The sequence below is a fragment of the Triturus cristatus genome, chromosome 2_1 (assembly GCF_964204655.1).
Source record: "Triturus cristatus chromosome 2_1, aTriCri1.1, whole genome shotgun sequence".
NCBI lineage: Eukaryota > Metazoa > Chordata > Amphibia > Caudata > Salamandridae > Triturus > Triturus cristatus.
The window spans coordinates 515,049,247-515,069,423 of NC_140581.1; the positions used below are offsets into that span (position 1 = coordinate 515,049,247).

The 20,177-nt window shown below is 42.5% G+C and overlaps 1 protein-coding gene across 7 annotated transcripts in view; it reads right to left on the bottom strand.

Annotated features, from left to right (window-relative positions):
• SSBP2 (single stranded DNA binding protein 2) overlaps positions 1 to 20,177 on the bottom strand; it is a 787,338-nt gene that overhangs the window by 693,885 nt on the left and 73,276 nt on the right. The window lies entirely within an intron of this gene.

The window sequence follows — 20,177 nt, forward strand, 5'->3', positions numbered from 1 at the left end:
TGGTGATGTCTCTCTTGTGAATTCCAAAAGTTATTTTATCCACAATGTCCTGCAAACCTCAAAATGTCGGTCACATTTTACTTGCAATATTGTGCCTAAATTCTCACGCTGTACAAACAAACAACTAATTATGTCAAAACGATCTGGTTTTGCAAGGGGGGTCATCTGGGTTTTTGGCCCCGAGCTCAGCGGCCATCTAGGGAAACCTACCAAACCCATACATTTCTGAAAACTAGACACCCGGGGGGCTTCCAGGGAGGTATGGCTTGCGTGGATCCCCCCAACGTTTCTTTACGCAGAATCCCCTGCAAACCTCAATTTTAGCTGAAAAAAATAAAATCACTTTTTTCAAACATTTTTGTGTGGTAGAGTTGTGGCATCACCGGGCTCACACAAATTTACCACCACCCAGCGTTCCCCCAGGTCTCCCGGTAAAAATGGTGCCTCCCTTGTGTGGGAGGCCCAAGTACCCGCGACAGTCAAGGGCCCAAAACGTAGTGAGGCCACATCAAAATTGCCTATCGCAAAACCACCTAGTTTTGCAAGCTGAGGGGGGGGGGGGGGGAACCGGGGTTTTTGGCCCGGTGCTGATTTTTTCTGCTAAAATTGAGGTTTGCAGGGAATTCTGGGTAAGGAAACGTTGGGGGATCCACGCAAGCCATACCTCCGTGGAAGCCCCCAGGTGTCTAGTTTTCAGAAATGTATGGGTTTGGTAGGTTTCCCTAGATGGCCGCCGAGCACCGGGCCAAAAACCCAAATGACCCCCCCTTGCAAAACCAGGTTGTTTTGAGATGGGCAATTTTGATGTCGCCTCACTACGTTTTGGGTCCTTGCCTGTCGCGGGTACTTGGGCCTCCCACACAAGTGAGGCACCATTGTTACCGGGAGACCCGGGGGGACGCTGGGTGGTGGGAAATTTGAGTGAGCCCGGTGATGCCACAACTTTCCCACACCAAAATGTGTGAAATAAAGTGATTTTTTCCAGCTAAAATTGAGGTTTGCAGGTGTTTCTGGGTAAGGAAACGTTGGGTGATCCACGCAAGCCATACCTCCCAGGAGGCCCACGGGTGTCTAGTTTTCAGAAATGTACAGGTTTGCTAGGTTTCCCAAGGTGCCCACAAAGCTAGGGTTCAAAAACTACAGCTAGGCACTTTGCCAAAACAGGGTCATTTTTCACTGCGAAATTGAGGTGTGACCACGTCGTGTTGTGCGCCGTTTCCTGTCGCGGGAACTAGGCCAACACGTACAAGTGAGGTATCATTTTTCTTGTAAGACTTTGGGGAATGCAGGGAGGGTGGAAATTTGTGGATCCACGCAGATTCCGGAACTTTCCAACACAGAAATGTGGGGAAAATGTGTTTTGTTTTACCATTTTTTAGGTTTGCAAGGGATTCTGGGTAACAGACCCTGGTGGGAGGCAGTCAAGTCACCCCATCCTGGATTCCCCTGGGTGTCTAGTTTTCAAAAAGGTATAGGTTTGCAACATTTCACTAGGTGCCGGCAGAGCTAGTGTTCAAAAACCAGGAAGGTCCAGCGGATGTAACGGTATATTGCTTTCAAAGAACTGTCATAATTAGAAGAAGTTACAGGTAAAAACGTTGACACAAAAGTCTGTTTTTTTCGACTAATTTTCATTTTTTCCTAAATTGAACTGTTAATTTCTATAAAGAAACCTTGATGGAGCTAAACAAATAACCCCTTGCTGAATTCAGAATGTGGTCTACTTTTCAAAAAATGTATAGCTTTCCAGGATCCATTATTGCTTTCAGACCCTTTTCTACCATTAACTGGAAGGAGGTTGAAAGCGCAAAAAATAGCAAAAATAGGCTATGTCCCAGAAAAATGCCAAAACTGTGTAAATAAATGTTGGGTTTTCTGACAAAAGTCTGTCATTCCCTAAAAGCTGTGAAAATTGTGATTTCAGCCCCACAAACCCTTTTTTGATGCCATTTGCAGAGAAAAACCCAGACGCTTTCATTTGCAGCCCATTTTTCCCCCCAAAAAAACATTTGCTGTATTTTGGCTAATTTCTGGGACCCCTCCAGGGGAATCCACAAACCCTGGGTACCTTTAGAATCCCCATGATCATGATAGTGCAAGAAAAGGACGCAAATTTGGCGTGGATTCCTTATGTGGTCAAAACGTTACAGGGGCCCAAGCACGCACTACCCCAAATAGCCCAAAAAAGGCTTAGCACAGGGGGGGGAAGGCCTAGCAGCGAAGGGGTTAAATCACCTTTCATAAGCCCTTTCTACATATTGTCTAGGTAACCTATCCAGAGCAGTCTTTGGCAAATGAAAGTGTCTCAGTGCTCCATCTTTTGGGGCCCGTTGGGGCTTGCACTGCCTGCCCAATGAGGAGCATGTACAGAGAATGAAGCCAGCTACATTGGTAGGCAACAGTCCTTGCTACCTAAAAAACAAATTAATAATAGTAATAACAACAACTTTTATGGTTTTCAGTGGAACAACGATTAGATATTTAAAAAAATGCTAAAATCTCAACCTAGCCCGAGTCCGGTACAACCCAGCATTTGTCAAACTAAGCTAATTATTGGTCCTTGGGCTTGTTTTAACCACTCAAAGAAGAGACAACTACAAACACCAAAATGAAGAAACACCTTGAAGGAATATTTTTTTTTCTTCTTTTTTTTTTAAAGCAGGTGCAAGACAAGTTTTTGAAAACAAACAAAAAAAAGGAACACAATATTGCTTGAATAGCTGTTAGGGTTTAAATTATGGATAGGATATGGTTTAAAACTAGGGTTAGAATTAGCGTTACTAAAATACTAAAAAGTGATTCTCCCAGGCATAAATCTAAAAGTACAAAGGTATGCTGTTCCTAAAAAGGCTGTCAAAGATTGTGGAATTGTATGAGTCAGGAGGAGATTCCTCCTTCAGGAAAGAGACCCTCACACATCCGGCAGACTAGCTGTCATATCGTCAGCAGGTGGCCCAGATGTCAAGTTTCATCATCAGGTCTGCTCCGAATCGGGGCGGCGCTGCAATCCCCGATCGGCGACCTTAGAGGCGCCTTTTAGTGGAGATCTTTATTCCATTCGTTGCCTGTTGGTGAGTGCAAGTGAGGGCCCTATAGTGAAGTGCGTGTGAGACTAAGTGTGTTAACAGTAAGTAGTGGAGATCCTAAATAACAAATTTTAATAAGAGAGGTCCCACTCTTAATTAAAAACAATAACATGCGTAATCTTCCAGTGAGGGTGTCTGAATTACGCTCTAGTGAATAGTGGTCAACATGTTTCTTGCATCGGTCAAATTGGCCGCAATTCTTCAGGACCAAAAAGTTCACACACTTATTGGTAGTGGTAGCAACTAATACTTACCACTGATACAGCACCCTAATAAGTGGTTACTTTAAAAATTAAGATAGTTACGCCCTGATGTTAAGGGCGTCCGGTTCCAGCGAGAAGGCACTGAACAATAACACTGAATAGTGCAGTGTTGGCAGTCCGCGATGTAGAATGCCTCAGTTCCTAGCTTTCGTCCGCGCCAGCTCGGTGGACATCTCTACATGTATGCGAAGGACACTCAATTTGTGCTTAGTCCCCAAAAAATATTTTCCTCCTCACTTCTTCAGAATCAACTGCTATAAAATTACCTCTGTTTTACTCTATGTTGGATGGTGGCAAATTACTTAAAATTAAACCAATCCAAAACAGAAATACTGTTAGCTCACAAATCGCCCACAAGTCACTGACATTCTTGAATGGCCCCAAGCGATGTCTGTTTCAAGTAAAATCAGTACATAATCTTGGGATTATAATTGACAAAGAGCTCCTGCTGAAAAATTAAGTAGTCATTGGTACCAACACCTGTTTGGCAGGTAAAGTCGCTAATAGTGGCCCTACAGTTAATTGATTATAATCTATACACAAGTCATCAATGCTCTAATACAACTCAGAGAGGATTACGGTAATGCAATCTACTTGGCCACCCACAAATCTTTAATTCATCAATTACAGTTCATTCAAAACATAGCAGCACTTTTGAGCTTGAAGGTGCCTAAAAGAGCACACATTTCCCAAGTATTGAAAATTTTACATTGGCTCTCTATCACACAAAGAACTTTAAAAAAAAAATAATAATAATCTTAGTTCATAGAGTACTGCATGTAGGCAGTCCAGAATTCCTGACCAATAGGTTTCAATAGTATTCCCTGGCCCATAGATTAAGATTCAACCAACAATATCTCCTGGGTATTCCAAGACCAAACCAGTTAGGCTAGGCAACAAATCCATTCTGTTACAGCTGGTAAACCCTGGAATAACCGCCCTCTGAAATCGTCTGGCTGAACCACATTTTCCAAAATTCAGAAAGCTTTCAAAACACATATGCTTATCCACTGCTGGAAAACAACGTGTGATCAATAAGTCAGTCCAATCCAATCCAAAAGACTTTATACGGATAACACTGTATCCATAAAAGTAGAGTGCATACAAGGTTAAAATCACGATACGCAAGTAAATAACAATCACAACTCATAATATATGGAACAAGTAGCAAAGCAAGTGCACAATAAAACAGTTACAGGGAAATGATAAAAGTTCATAATATTAAAACCAGGGTGCAAATAAACTTCATGGGCTGCACATTGATTTGCGAGCCCTTGTAGCTAAGCGTAGGAAAGTACCAACACGCAGGATCAATTCCACATTTTCCAATTTAAGTATACTGCTCACTGCATCCACCAATAGAAAGGGAGAGATATTTTTTTTTTTGTTAAATGAGATTAGCAGCGATTTTGAATATTTAGTAGAATACTTACAGAAAAATAAAAAGTGTAGGAGTGTTTGTCCGCTCTGGCCATCACATGGACATGATAGGGAATCAAGTTTAGCATTGTACCCATGGGGACAGCAGAGCAAATATTTTACAGTCCCGGCCCGTAAGCGAAAAAGAAGTCCTCTCTCCCAATGTGACATCGGTAGTGTGATGTAGCTGGGCAGGGAGAGCTCAGTTAGCTCTAGGAGTACAAAGTTAACAATAGTTGGTTTCTTTAATTCCCTCTCAGATCTTTCCTCGCAGTAAAGTGCATATAGTGCTGACCTGAGGACTTTATAATCTACAGTCTCGGCAGTAGCCGGGTTTGAAAACAGTCCTCCAAAGTTAACACTTTCCATCCCTTTCTCACAGCCGAGACAATCATCTATTATCTCCCTAGTAAGTAATGCTGCAGTGTTTTTCATAATAGCTAGCCAAAACAATGCGGGTGGGCCCTTATAAAATCGTCGATATAACTTAATTTTAATTCACTGTGGCATATATACCGAGCAGTGGAAATGGGTGCACCCAGAAGCTTCCTGCAAAATCTATTTTCTTCCAATTGGATACTGGTGCTTTTAGCGATACCCCAAACCTCCGCACCATAAGCTGCTACAGGTATGCCCTATGATTTAAAAATGTTTAGGATTTCTGGGATTGCCCATGATCTTTATGGGCTGAGGATAGAATTGGTGGCCTTTACAAACTTGTTCTTGCAAAACCCCATATGTTCAGACTAAGTGCCGTTTACAGCTAAAACCATCCCCAAATAAGGGAAAGTGCAAACTAGTTTTTGATCACCAACGGAAATGGAACTTAGGGGGCATTTCTTTGGCCCACAGGACATTATGAAAGATTTCCTGAAATTAGTGCATAGGTTAAGGCCAGTCATAAAAATCAGTAAAACCCAGTACTAAAGTGCATAGTGCATTTGGGGTGCGTCCAATTAAAACCGCATTGTCTGCGTATTAAAGCACCGGAAAGGTTTTGCCTTTAATTCTGGGAACATCGTTAGTAAGTGCAATCAATGATTTAAACAGATCGTTAATATAAATGATAAAGAGGAGGGGGGGCTAAAATGCACCCTTGCCTGACCCCTCTACCAACATTGATGTCATTGGACACCTCACCCCCGCCGCCAATCCTGACCGTGCCTTCAAGTCCGTGTGCAAATAGGCCACAAAGTCAGTCAAGATTCACTGAAGGATAAACTATGCCATAACAGAGTGCCAAGATACTTGGATGGTGCACTGTATAAATATCTATTTATGGATCATAGCAGGCTATCATCTGTGGAAGCTAGTCCCAAGACAGTGATGCATCAAAATCATGTTTTTCTTCCCAAACAAAGGGTATCTTTTACATAGTTTTCGTAGCTCACTACAAGCTCTGTGAGTATGCACAAAAACACTCAGCAGCAACTCAAAGATTCATTTGGGTTTGTGGACCCACTGACAAATTCCAGGAACTGCGAAACCCAAAGTCCTGCACGTTTCAATGCGAGTTATTGATATGTATACAACTCACTAAACACCGATCCAAAAACCAGCTATTGTAGTCCGGTTATATGGTTGTATTCTTATTAAAAAAATAATAGTGCATAGTTTTGATTAGCTTGACTGCAGGGCGTACAGTTGAATCATTTCTTTTTAAATGGAAATATGCTTATCTCGTCTTTGGCAACAAAAAGTCTTTTTGAGTTTTGAAAACTGACTGATTCATCTGAGCAAGAAAACCACCTTCAACAGAATACCATTCTGAATGAATGCAGGCCAAGATGGGGGAGGAGGGGCAGGAGGGTGATACGACCATAACTGAGGAGAAGCAGAACGACCCTGCCCCCAAACAGTGCATCCATTGCCCGAGGTGTAAGAAATATTCCATCATGCCTTGTGCAATAAAAAGAAAAGCTACCAAGTCAAATGTACCTTTTTGAGAAGGCCTTAAGCGGAGGGAAAACCGAGGGGTTTTTTTTAGGCTCAACAGTGAAACAGTATCTTCAACTTAGGCATAAACAACAGCAAGCAAAACAGCCTTCTAGTTTCAGGGCGGTATGTTGCTACAAGTTCTTCAGGCAGAATAAGCAGAAAAATATATATCATTCTCAAAACACACAGCCCAGTAAAAGCAGCACGTGATGTTAAGGAAATACAAGAATTGGATCAGCACCAGCGAGCGCCACTGTAGTTTTTTACTCTGTAAACGCGGGTTTTCAAGTTCTTAAGTTTGCATTGCCTCTTAAAGTTAACATTTTCCATGTTACAGTGAAAAAAATAAAAATACATATAGAAATACCCCCAAAAACAAGATTATTTTCAAATACCCCTTAATGGGCTCAAATGTAGAATGTATTCCATAGTCTATGGGTTCACTATGTTTATGAAAATGCACCTGTGCAGAGGGCCTCTACCTCAGAACCCACTGTACTTACAGCAGGACCTGGTGCATGGTGTGACCTCTGAGAACACCCTGTTCCAAGTCCCTGGACATGAAGAGCCTTTCCGAACTTCTGGAGCTCTCCCCGCTGTGTGAAGCCTTTAAAGCAAGTCTAAAGGTATCTTCTAGCATGGGATTGCTCCAAATTAACTGTTCGGTGGCTCGACCCTTCAGTCCAGACCCCAGCCATCTTCTTACAGGTCAGTGTACGTCAGAGAAGCATTTCGACGTATCCAATTGAACACGATAGTCAGCAACCTTGAAAAGGAGTTTCTCGCCAACACCTTAGCAAAGAGAAAATAGTCATAGAAAAACCTGTTCACCTTGTTTGAGAAAGTGCTTGTAAAATCGACAGGGAGGAGTAGCTCCCGGTAGGAGGGTTTCAGAACAGCTGGCATGGTGTGTGCCAGATAATAAATGTGAAACGGTAAGGTGGGGTAACCCAATATACCCTTTGCAGGCTGGGCAATTTTAGAAATATTAGGTAAGAGGTGCCGACAAGGGATTTTGATCAAAACACTGATTTTTCATCAATTATCTTTGAAATAAATCTTTGATAGCTCACTGTTAGTGTAATCATGAACCAACAATCAAATAAATTGAAACATTTATGCAATAAATGTGCAGAGAGTTAAAGCAATGGAGAAAACACGGGAATATCTTGTGATCAATTTATGAATATTTTTTCATTCATGAATCAAATTTGACAGGGTACAATCAAAAGTAAAATTAATTCAATGCAAACACATGAAAATGGTACAACACAATTTGACCCATGTTTCATGGGTAAAAATATCCATTCTCACTTCGGTTTCAGCAGTGACAAAAATCCTGATAGATAAGACAGTCACTCAGAGAACATGAATTATTAGGGAATTGGACAGTGTAGTTGACGTTTCGGTCTTCTATGATGTGAATCTCTCAGACCATCATCTGGACAAAGGAAACTGCATATAGCAATGACCCCTAAAAGACCACAATGTATATCATTACATTTATGTCATTCTGAATCAAATTTAGAATAAAATCAAAGATAACCCGTGTAACAATAGTTAGCATTTATGTATGGAAATTATTATTCTTCCACTGACATTTATACTATATTGACACCAAGCTTACAGCTTCTTAGTGAATCAAATATAACGAATATTTCAGTACTACCAAGGTCCCCCTAGAGGAGACTACGGACGCGGTAGAGGTGACTGGGACTCTACCAGAGGCAGAACCTTCTATCCCACAAGACAGAGGTTCAACAAGCGTCGCTTCAACAGAGGTGGCCACCGAGCCAGATTCCAGGCTCAAAATTATGCAGGTAAGAGTTACCGAAATTTCTCACTTACCCTTGGGGGGTCGTACTCAGTTCTTCATTCACAATTGGGGAATGTTGCCACAAGATGCATGGATTTTGCAGACTATTCAGGGTTTTCATCTAGAATTCTATCAAACACCACTCCAAGACACTTATCCGACACAACTCAGTTTTTCTCAACAAGAGTGTGTTTTCATAGACACAGAAATAGAGGAATTGCTACAGAAGCTCGCGATTGCTTACTGCAACAACGGGCCTTGCGGATTCTGCAGCAATGTTTTCTTAGTGCAGAAGAAAGGTGGTGGCCACAGATTGATGTTGAACCTGAGAGAATTCAATCAATTGATGGTCTACAAGCACTTCAAGATGGAGGGTATCCACCTCTTAGCAGATTTACTAAAAAATTGAGATTTGATGGTCCAGTTAGACCTAAAGGATGCTTACCTGACGATTCCGATATTTCCTCCCCATAAACGCTTTCTGCAGTTTCGATGGAGGAACTGATGGTTGGAGTATTTGGCCCTTCCTTTAGGGCTTTCCTCGGCTCCATGGTGCTTCACCAAGGTAATGAAACCGGTGATAGCTCATCTGGAAGATATACTTATCATGGCTCAGACACAATCTCGAGTCAATCAACACTTACAAATGACGATATCCCTTCTGCACAACTTGGGGTTTGTGATCAACGAACCAAAGTCAGCCCTTTTCCCCCTCTCCGACGATGGCCTTTCTGGGTTTTGTCATAGATTCACAGACAGCTCAACTACAGGATCTCAAGAAGGTGCTGGGGTCCTCCATACAGGCGATCTTCCCCAGCCCTCTTCATTACCGGGCCCTTCAGAGACTAAAAATCCAACACCTTCGAAAAAATTGTAAATTGATACTTGTATAGCGCACTACTCACCCGCAAGGGTCTCAAGGCGCTGGTACGAATACCGCTGTGGAACCCATCCTGGCTTTCCCTGTGAGGCGTCCACTCCTGGGCACCCCCAAGGTGGAGGCCAGGCATCCTTAGCGTTGTGGGGGCCGTTGTGGAGATTAAGCAAGCTATTGCCCAGAGTTGCAGAGTGGGACTCCATGATTGGAATGGCACCGAGGCGAGAATGATCAGGTCCGTGGAATTTTTTAGCCCAAGACCCGCCGAGGCGGGGAATTGAACCCTGGTCCCGGGCTAGACCTCTGCATCAGGGTCTGCCGCTCTAATCATTGAGCCACACTTCTCCACTTCTCCACTTCGAAAGGGTGTCTCTTACACAGATCTGGTTTCTCTGTTCCAGGAAGTATGGGAAGAGATGCAGTGGTGGTTGGGCCATGTAGAAGCGTGGAACTGCAGAGCTATCTTCGGCTCCCAACCCGAAGTCATTATAGAATCAGTCGCCAGCCATTGGGGCTGGGGAGCCCGTTGTAGAGATATCTCCACATGAGGAAGGTGGTCCCTTCAGCAATTCTCTCCATATCAATTGTCTGGAGTTGTTGGCGGGGTCATTTGCGATACGAACAAGTCTCTTGTTGCATCCTTCTCAGGATGGACAAGATCTCGGTAGTGAGATATGTCAACAAGTTGGGAGGTACAAGGTTGTCTCTGCTAGTGGAGATAGCGAAGGACTTTTGGCACTGTTGCCAGAGTCATCAGATATATGTCATAGCGGAATACATTCCGGGACAGTCGAACACTGTTGCGGACTGGAATACCAGGTATCTGAATGGCTACAGCGATTGGCAACTCCAACCTCAATTGTTCCAATGGTGGCAGACAATATGGGGTCCTTGCAAGATAGACCTTATTGCATCCAGACTGAACCGACAATTGCAGACGTTCTTCAGCTGGAGGCCGGACCCATTAGCGAAGGCGACAGATGCCTTCTCCTAGGATTGGTCAGTGGGCCTAAATTAAGCCTTTCCCCTTTCATCCTGATTCCCAGAGTGACGACCCAGATAGCATTTATTTTGGTGACCCCCCTGTGGAAGTCACAGCCCTAGTTCCCGTTACTATTGGAGATGAGCTGCGACTTCCCCAAGATACTCCCTTGGTCTCAGACGAAACTCCAGGGCCCTCATGGAGAACTGCATCTAATGGCGACATCGGGACAGTTGACCCTGAAGGCATGGAGGCTTTCCGGCAACAATGGGAAATGCCAGCTTTTTCGGACAAAGCTTCAGCAATCATTAAGCAAGCCTGGGCCCCTTCCACAAGGAAAAGTTATTCCTCAGCTTGGAAAGGCTGGGTATGTTGGTGCTTGGAACGGCATGGTGGATCCTGTAGGGGCAGAGTTATCCCATATTGTGAACTTCCTGTCCGATAAAGCTCCTGAAGGTTTAGCACATCGTTCAGTCAATAATTTCAGATATGCCATATCGGCAGGCCATTCACAGGTGGCCGGAAAACCAATGGGTATGCATCCAGTCGTGTGTAAGTTACTTAAGGGAATCAGAGTGGCTAATCCTCCTAAGCCGAAGTATTCTTTTTTATGGGATGAATCATAAGGTTCTACACAATTATTGATTGCTATGCAAAAACCATTTAAGCCAGGATCAGCGGCTACGATAGCCAGATGGTTGATGTCAGTCATGCAAGAAGCTGGTATTGATACCCAGATTTTTGGGGCACATTCTGTACGTGGTGCCATGGCATACAAAACATTTATGTTGGGTTCAACTATTCAAGACATTACAAGATCTGCTGACTGGTCATCAGTCTACGTTTAAGCAATTTTATTATAAACCGGTGGGTGATATAACTACGGTAGCATTTGATAAGCGTTAAACGAGCAATAATCCAAAGCCTCCATCCTGTAATAGAATAAAAACTTTGCTAGAATTCGCGCCAAGAATTTTCAATTCTATTAAGGACACAGAGGCGATAATTATCCCGCCCGGTTATATTTCAATGATTCTTGCAATAAAGTGTCCACCCGTATGTAATATGTATTCGGTTCAAAAGAGATTACGGGTTTCCTTCTGCTTTCCTTTATTTCAGGTTCAAAGAAAAAAGCTGAATAATTGTTCTTCTGGTTGAAGAGGTTGGAAGACGTCCTAGTTCTTGGTTATGGATCTTCGACATTGGAGAATGATACTTTGGATTTCAAATTAATGTTCGCACTTGGACCAAAAGACAAAGAAAGAGGCTCATGGGAAGTAGATAGAGACTCTTATAGGGTCTGATGATGGCACATGATTGGTTACAAGAGCATCATGGGAAATTTAGTTTATTTTTTGTATACGTTTTCATTGGCTGCAGTGATTTTAACAGTAAAGAAAGAGAAGCAATAATCCTCGCCTCTGTCCTTCATAGAACTGAAAATTCTTGGCGTGATGCTAGCAAATGTTTTATTTCCCTCTGCTTTCTCCCCATCCATACATCATATCTGACCTACTCTAATTTGCCAATGCATCAAGTGGACCCTTTCAACATTCTCGCGGTAGTGTTCCACAGCCCTTCATTGCTGATTTTGCTCAAACTTGAATAATTTCCTGTATTGAATGTATATAAACTGTCAATTCTAAAATTAAAAGTTTCGTAAAAAGATTCCAAAAAAGAAAATTAACCATGGTTATTGTCCTGGTGTTTTAGGACATTTGCTCCCCCCCCCCCCCGAGTAGACAAAACTAGACTGTTTTTAGGTTAGCGCCAGTCATCAGGTTATCTACAGCAATTGACTGACCACACAAGAAAATCTGTGATGGTGAGGTGTGTATGCAAAATGAAATTGTACAATGGATATGTAAAAATTTTAAATGAAATAAAAAATTGTAGGCATTGCACGGGCAATTGCTAAATTGATTAATTCACGAGAGACAACGAATAAGTGAAACAAACAATGTCAGTAGAAGAAAATGCATTCTGTATAGCGAAAAAAACATTAATTTATCACACCTTTGCGAAGAATTTCTGTGTACTAGTAAAGTAAGCTTTGAAGAAAATCACAAGTAATTTAAGAAAAGGAGCAGCAGCGCAAATAGTTGTTAATGGTGACCATAGGGAGGTGCAAGTAATTAACTGCCTTGCATATAGCCATCTAGTGTTCGAGAAGAAAACCTAAAAATCACCTTTTGGAGACACCGAATAGAGGTGGCGGTCAGATTTTAAAAATTAAAAAAAAAAGTGACTAATTCAAAGTGAAAAAGTAAAGGAATGGTTCACAATATTCTTGACAAATGGGAACAATGGGCTTTGTGAGCACGTCTGTTATACAAAAAAAAAAAAATGTTTTATAACTAGGCAGAAAACAATGCAAAACACATGCGAGCACAGCATACAAGTTAAAAGCATTAACCTTTTGAAAAAAAGATACCTGTACATCATGAGACACGAAGTGTTCAACTAAGCTTTCTCTGGAAATGCAATATTAAAAAAAAAAAAAGTCCTAAATCCACATGCTTACACACTGATCAATAGCCATGTGGGTCTAGCATGTAAAATCAACAGTAATCAAGATTACATTAATCAAAGCATTCAAAAACAAAGATTGCTAAAACATGTAAAAAATAAAAAAAGTGGCAGAACAATGCGGCTTCATGCCACTTGCAGTTAGGGTTTGGTGCACTGGCCCACAGTTCTCACCTGCGCACTGACCTAAGTGTCAGCAACTGCTGCAGTCAGAACTGTAGCAAACTAAGTTCAATGCCTAAACCTACTAATTTCCTACACAGACTTGCCATGCATCATTCGGGTCAGGAGTCGAGAAGCCCACAAAACAGTTAAACAGTTCTTCTTGATGCACCAACCTGTGAGCAAAAACGTGTGTATGTATATATTTGACCTGCCCAGTGAGCGGATTTTCACACCAGATCTTACAGATGCCAATGATAGAGCTAGAACAAATCGAGCACAAAATCAGCCTCCTATAGCAACCTGACAATTTGCATCAGTTACACCATTAATGGTACACTGTGGAAGGAAATTAGTCTTGTGGCATACCTGGTAATTGAATGATACAATGCTAGGGTGCAGTTATGGGGCATAACTAGATCTTGTTTTTTTAATTTAGCTCAAACTTATTTGACATGTGACAGGAGCACTCACACAGCTTTAACAGTTGGAGAGAAAAGACCCCTAAAAAAAAACATTAAGCAGAGAGTCTGATTCTAATCTAAGTGGCACCTCTGTGGGGTTGTCACACCATGTGCCTCGAAGGCTGTTTTGGAAAGCTGCCTTGGGCAGGGTTCACTCTTCCAGATGTGCTATAATAACTATTCAAGTAGGCTTGAGTTCTACTCATCAATTACCAAATGCTATTTGCAGAAGATATTTCACTGAGTGAAACCATCGCTCTGATTGGTCTATTGCCTGGGGTGACACGAGTGTGTTGTCCTTCAAAGGCTGCTTGGGTGCAAAATGCATCACTAAATAGGGGGGTACGAAGCAAAATACCCAAACTACCTAAAGACTCTAAAAGAAATGTATATGCAGAAGCGCAAGTCAAACTTTAGTGTGAATTTTTTAAATTGAGTTAAGACCAGAAATTCAAGGAAGTTGTGACTTTTGCATGGAAAGTGATTTCTCAAAATGAAAGCTTTCTCTCTCAGTTATGGGGTGAGGGAAGGTAGAATGGTAGGACACACAGTATTACTTGTCATTTGCCTGCCGCAGTATTTAAACCGTGAATTAAGACACCAATTAGGTGTATGCAAGGTTGTGCAATGTACAAATTGACAGCAATATATGCAGTTGTAAATATTTATCTATGCAAATTCGGCTTTACGCTAGCAACTAAACCCCGGGAAGTTAAACCTCACTTCTGTGATCTACGGCTCACAAGTTTGGATCTGGTAAGGTTCACTGGTACGGTTGACTCAACATTCCATCCTTTAGAGGTGTGGGTTGGAGTATCATTCATTTGGTTAATAATGGCACCCGATCATTGTTTAACAGTTAAGACATTACAAAAGTGAACTGATCTGAAGCATTATATAAGAAACAAGTTACTAAAAGAAAAGTTAAGATTTACTTTTCTACAAAAAGTTTGAACGTTTTGTGGCTGAGCTAATTTCACACCAGATTCAGTATATCTGTAAATATTGCTGATATCATCTATGTGAACTGTGTTGTAAAGTGTAAATTCTTGAATTATACTGCCAGGACACAAGCAAGGTATTGATTTATAATTAAGATTGGTAGTGACTGTTTACAACAGTTTTTAATGGCTTGAGGTTCAGAAAAGCCATCTACAAATTAGATGCAAATGGTACAATTCACAGATTATGGACAAAGTAGCAGCACACTGTTAAAGTTACATTTACGCGGTTTAACCTATTGATATATGCTTCTGCATTCAACGAGTCTCTGGAATCTAAATGTGGCAGAAATAAAAGTGTGAAAATGCACACTATTAAAGACAGCTATCTTTCTCCCATTTCTGTAACCCTGTCACTGGCAGTTTCTACATTGTACAACACAAGCATGCATACATTTACGAAAATTACAAAATGTAAATTTAAGTTCTAATTTCTCCTACCAAAACACATTTCCCACCTATGATTCTTCTTAAAAACATATTGTGATTCAATACGTGTGACATCTTACCCAATCTAAATCCATAAATTGTAACTTAGGTGTTCCCATAAATGTAGCATGTACATTGAAAATAATGCCTCCAAAGTCTTCTACGTACTGGACATTAACGAAACGTACACTCCGTTTCCTTAACCACTCATCTGGTACTTGCCTGGTTCCATGTTAAGACCCTGCTTGAAAATCTTACTCCTTTACAGTTACTTCACATCTTATTCATGAATAAAATAATGTACATAATATTTGGCTAAATAACATATGCATACCTTTGCCGCTTCAAATTTACACCAGTGTACATAATTAGGTTGTCCAGGGTTAAATAATATTAACACCTGGAAAACGTTTGGTGTCAATATTAGTTGCCTAGCAGCTTTTCAACATTTTCTAACGGCCAGTGTAAAAAGCATAAATGAATAACAGTTTCCAAGTTGCTGAAGGACAGGATAACTCAGTGGTCTTCAAGCTTTTTAATGCTGTGCCCCAACACTGAATATATATATATATTTTTTTTTTTCTTTTAATCTATCGGCACCCCTCCCAGAATTTTTCACAATTGTTTTATTACATTTGCAATATTCGAATACGTCTAAATATCATTAAACATTGCAGTTAAGTTCAGTTATTCCTTTAAAAAATACAATCAAAAACATGACTGCAAAACATACTATGCTGGTCAGCCAGGCCTTACTAAAGAGTAAATGTATCCATAGTGTGATTATCAGAAATGGTGGTGATGAGAGAAAGGTTTGAGGAATATTTGGAGTCACTTCCTATTTGACACCTACCCCCAGTCAGGATCTAAATAACAAAAGACATTAGTGGTGGCCCATTACAGAGGGGATTACTGTCACTTATTCTCTCACCGCCCTCCCCCCAACACTTAAAACAAAGCACTGTTATCAGCATGATGCTTCTCTTTGCCAGAGCCTGGTGCCCCTCCCCGCGCCCCCGCAACCCACCTCTGGACTAACTATTGAAAGCACACATTTTGGTGGGTGAGAGTAGTGGGGCAGTACGAAATTGCTTCCTTAATTCATCGGTTTGTTTTAAGTTCCTTACGTGAGAAGCTTCAAATCCTTAACACAACTCCATGGTTATCTATAGGGCACAAGTCGAGGGTACAAACAGGTAGACTACATCGTCCATCCACCCTGCCAAGAAATTGGGCCCCACTGAATTATGCTGAACTTGTCCAGGTGTATTTTTCAGACACCAAGACACATTCAGCAGCACCTGCACGCTGTCTGCTTTCATCCTGAGAAGCAACATACCGGTTGTGAGGGGACTTTGTTATTTCAGATTCCTGCTGGGCCCTAACAAAGGCTGCATTTAAAGGGCCATACGGCCTCCTTTTGTTTGCGTATTCTGGCTGGGAGCTATCAGAGCCTCACACCTAGATGCAAATGCAGTTGAAGGGAAACAAAGGCTCACAGCTCGTTACTTTTCAAGAGAGGTATGCTTTTAACTTTGTTCAGTCCCTGCGAAGAACGTCAGATTTGTTGGCCTGTCCCCATATTTACACAAACAACAATTAAAATTCCCCTATTTTGTTGTATTTCTTTTAAAGCACTGCTCATCCCAATACAGGCTCTCAGAGATCTTTACATCACATGTACACACATATATGGACAATAAATCAAATGAGCGTGTAAATCAATGTACAGGTTGTGTTGCATCAGACGGTAAGGGATGCAAGTTGTAGTAGTCACAGGTCCTTCATAGCTCACTGTACTATAGTAGAAAGATTTCAATTGATGAACTGCAAGTAACAAAAGGTTGGATGTTAAAACCAATAACCCACTTACCAGGCGCGCAACGCCCATTGGACTCAAAGGGCTTCAGCCCACCCCATAGTGTGTGGCAGCCCGGGATGAGACAGCTTCCCGGGCTCACACACAGCCGCACCCGAGTACTTCACAGGTCTTTAAAAGACCTTTGGCTTGTTAATGAGGCTTTGATGGTTTTCACCCCGGCTTAGAGCCCCTGCAGCTCCACTCTGCCTTTTGCTTGAATAATCAGCCCCCCCCGAATTTTTTTCCTAGCCCCCCCCCACCCCACGAAATTTGCCTCTAGTTGCGCCTCTGCCACTTACCCATTTACAAAAAACAGAAATCGGTCATCTGTATGTTATCGGATGTGCTTTGCTGGAGACACATTAACTCTCTATGCTACTCACAGATCTCTCCCTCAAGAACATTAACCAGCAGAGTTATCTTACCATTATTATTATTCTTCCCTGGGATTTACTGGATAAACAAAGATGGCTGCAGCATGTGCCCTAACCGCATAAGCTATTTAAAAATGCGGACTTTGCAATTAATTAAGCAGAACACATTTACTGCCATGTTTCTTCTTGTTGACAATTTCTTTGAGGCAGTTTATAAAAAAAATTATAAATTTAGGCCCAGATTTTGCATTGGGATTGGGTCAATTTTTTGGGCATTACCCAGATGCAAAATCTCCTCATGAGTTCAAAGAGTTTTACACGACGTGATGTCATGTGTCATAAATTGACTTCCATGCTGCTTAACTTGGTTAGTCCCTCCCACTTCTTTTTCTTAGGACCTGTGCCCTGGTTAGCTATATCCTTAACACAGCTCTATGGTGATCTGTAAGCTATGGATGCCTTCATTCTGACTAAGTTTTATCAGTCATTACACTACAGCTCTGTGGTTATCTATAGGCTATATGGATGCCTAAATTCTGACTACGTTCTATCAGTCATTACACCTCAATCGTTACAAGTGCACGGCAACCTTCTCGCTTACTGGTTATCTGGACGAAGTGCATTTTTGTACAGATAGTACAAAAATGTCTTGCCATTTCCATTTAGTTATGAATTGGGTTTGTAGAGATTTGTAATCCAAGGTTTTTAGTGCCCGGGCAACATGTAATGCGCTTAGACTATACAGTAACGTGCTCCACCATAAATTTAAACAATAAAATTAAAACATGCTTACCCCCACCACAGAATAGTGCTCAATTTGTGTGAATGCATGATAGGAACTCCACTTCCTCCCACCTAAACCATCGCCCCCTCTCTTGTTCTAGTATGCAAGCACACAAGGAGCAGCGTGTTAGAATGCCCTCCCCCCATCACCACCCGGGAGAGGGGCAAACAGGACCAGACACACCTTCGGTACAGCTGTTAGAAAAAAACTGAAAAGCCAATCGCTTAATTCACGGTATAGGCAGGTACCATCCATACATCACTTTGGAACGGGTCCATTATCTTTAGTTGACCCGGATCAGGCGGGAAAATGAGATTACTCTACACTGGGGGTATGAGTTTTTCTGGTGACATTAATCATGCCACGCTAAACTGCAAACGAAGAGGCGGAAACTACTGATGGCCTCGCTGTCTGAAGCCATGAGAAAACAATCTAAAAAAACCCCGAGGATGAGCTCATCCGTTATGCAACCGCTGGCTTCTTTCGTGCGATAAGCTGTTCGGTGGTACACCTTCAGCAGTGTTGTGTACGCCTAGGAAAAAATGCTTTGAAAATCAAGAGGATAAAATAAATTAAATCACTGGTTTGCCTGGATTTCATGCACCGGTGTGCGCCCTTCTTGGAGTCCCACTCAGCCCCTCCTGGTCACCTTACTATGCTTTGTATCAGAGCTATGAAAATGGCATCAAAGTTCATCTTTCATACTGCGGTGTACCTCTGCAGAAAGCCGCTCCAAACGGGTATACCAGGGAGCGGGGGTCTGCCAGGCACGTGCAAACCTTGTGCGGCGAGCATGACAGGTAGAGACACGGAAACCGGACTAGCAGCGCATGGGGCGGTGTTGTTCCCTGTACAGACAGCCTAAAACGGCTGTGTGCATTGCCCGAAAGCAAGGGCAGCCTGTAACGTTTCACCTCCGCCCCTAAGTAAGTTGAGGCAGTCGGTGCGTGTATCTCACTGTTTGCCATGGTCAGGTAGCAGAGGAAACTCGCGTGCGGAGCTTCTTTCCGGGGCATGCGGGGAGGGGGGGGGGCTCACACTCCACGCCCATGTGTCCCAGACTGTGCAGGAACCAAAGACAATGTGTGTGCAGGAACTAGAGGCAGTATGTCTGCGCTTCGTACCTCTTCCTTCCTGCGCAGGGAGGATCCAGTCCCCCTCATGGCCAGAATAAAAGCTGCGTGCCCCTCGATTTTGTGCTGGAGACCTTTGCCCCAGGCCCCCTTCTCGGCAAGCTCGTGGCAAGGGTGCCAAGCGAAGCAGCACACGAATAAACGCCTTCTGTGCAATACAATTCCACCAAGAAACGTGTGACGAGTGTAGCGCCTCAGAGCACAATTTTCGATTCAAAGCACACTGTTCGATTTACTATTCATCCAACACTGGCGACTGATTGATGATTAATTTGATCGCTATACGATGCTATCGGTCAAATACACAATATTAAAGCAAACCAGTTACATCCCGCCTCACTGAACTCTAAATATTTAATTTGTTTTTAATGTCCCACGGAGGGTATGCAGACAGGGAGGGAGGCAGGCAGTTGTGTACAACAGAAAGCGACACTGGCTTATTTCAAAGCGGCCGCTGCACGCCGCCTCCCGTGTTACGCAAGTTCTGACAGCCACGGGAGCCCTGGTCCGACAAGCGATGCTGCAGCGACTACTTTCCCCGGCAGCATTCGGAGTTACCGAAGAGCCCAAGGACAATCTGCAACTGGCTGTCAAACTGCATGCGCCTTAAGTTCATGTTGCATGAACAGCAACTCCGTGCCTGTTCTCCTAGCTGTCAGACTGCGAGCACCTATGATTTTAACACCCAATGAAGCATTATGGGGGATAGCAGAAAAAAGTACACGCCGAGTTTGCAGCAGAAACCCAGAAATATATTGTTTCTCCTTTGTAGCATGTAAGATATAATCTCCTTAATAATAGGCCTTTGTCCATATACTACAGTGATCAAGGATAGCCCAACAAATACATACATCGCCCATATGCAAGATAATGGTGCCCAGTCAATATACGAGCCCTAGTCTTTTAGCAAGTATCAAGCCTGTAAAATACATTTCCTGATAAATTATATATGTGAATAAAACTAGCCCCTCCCCGACCCGCCCACCGGACTCCTCCACTTCACGATACACAGAATGTATTCCGTCCTGGACCGGCTGCATGTCCCGAGGCAGACACTGT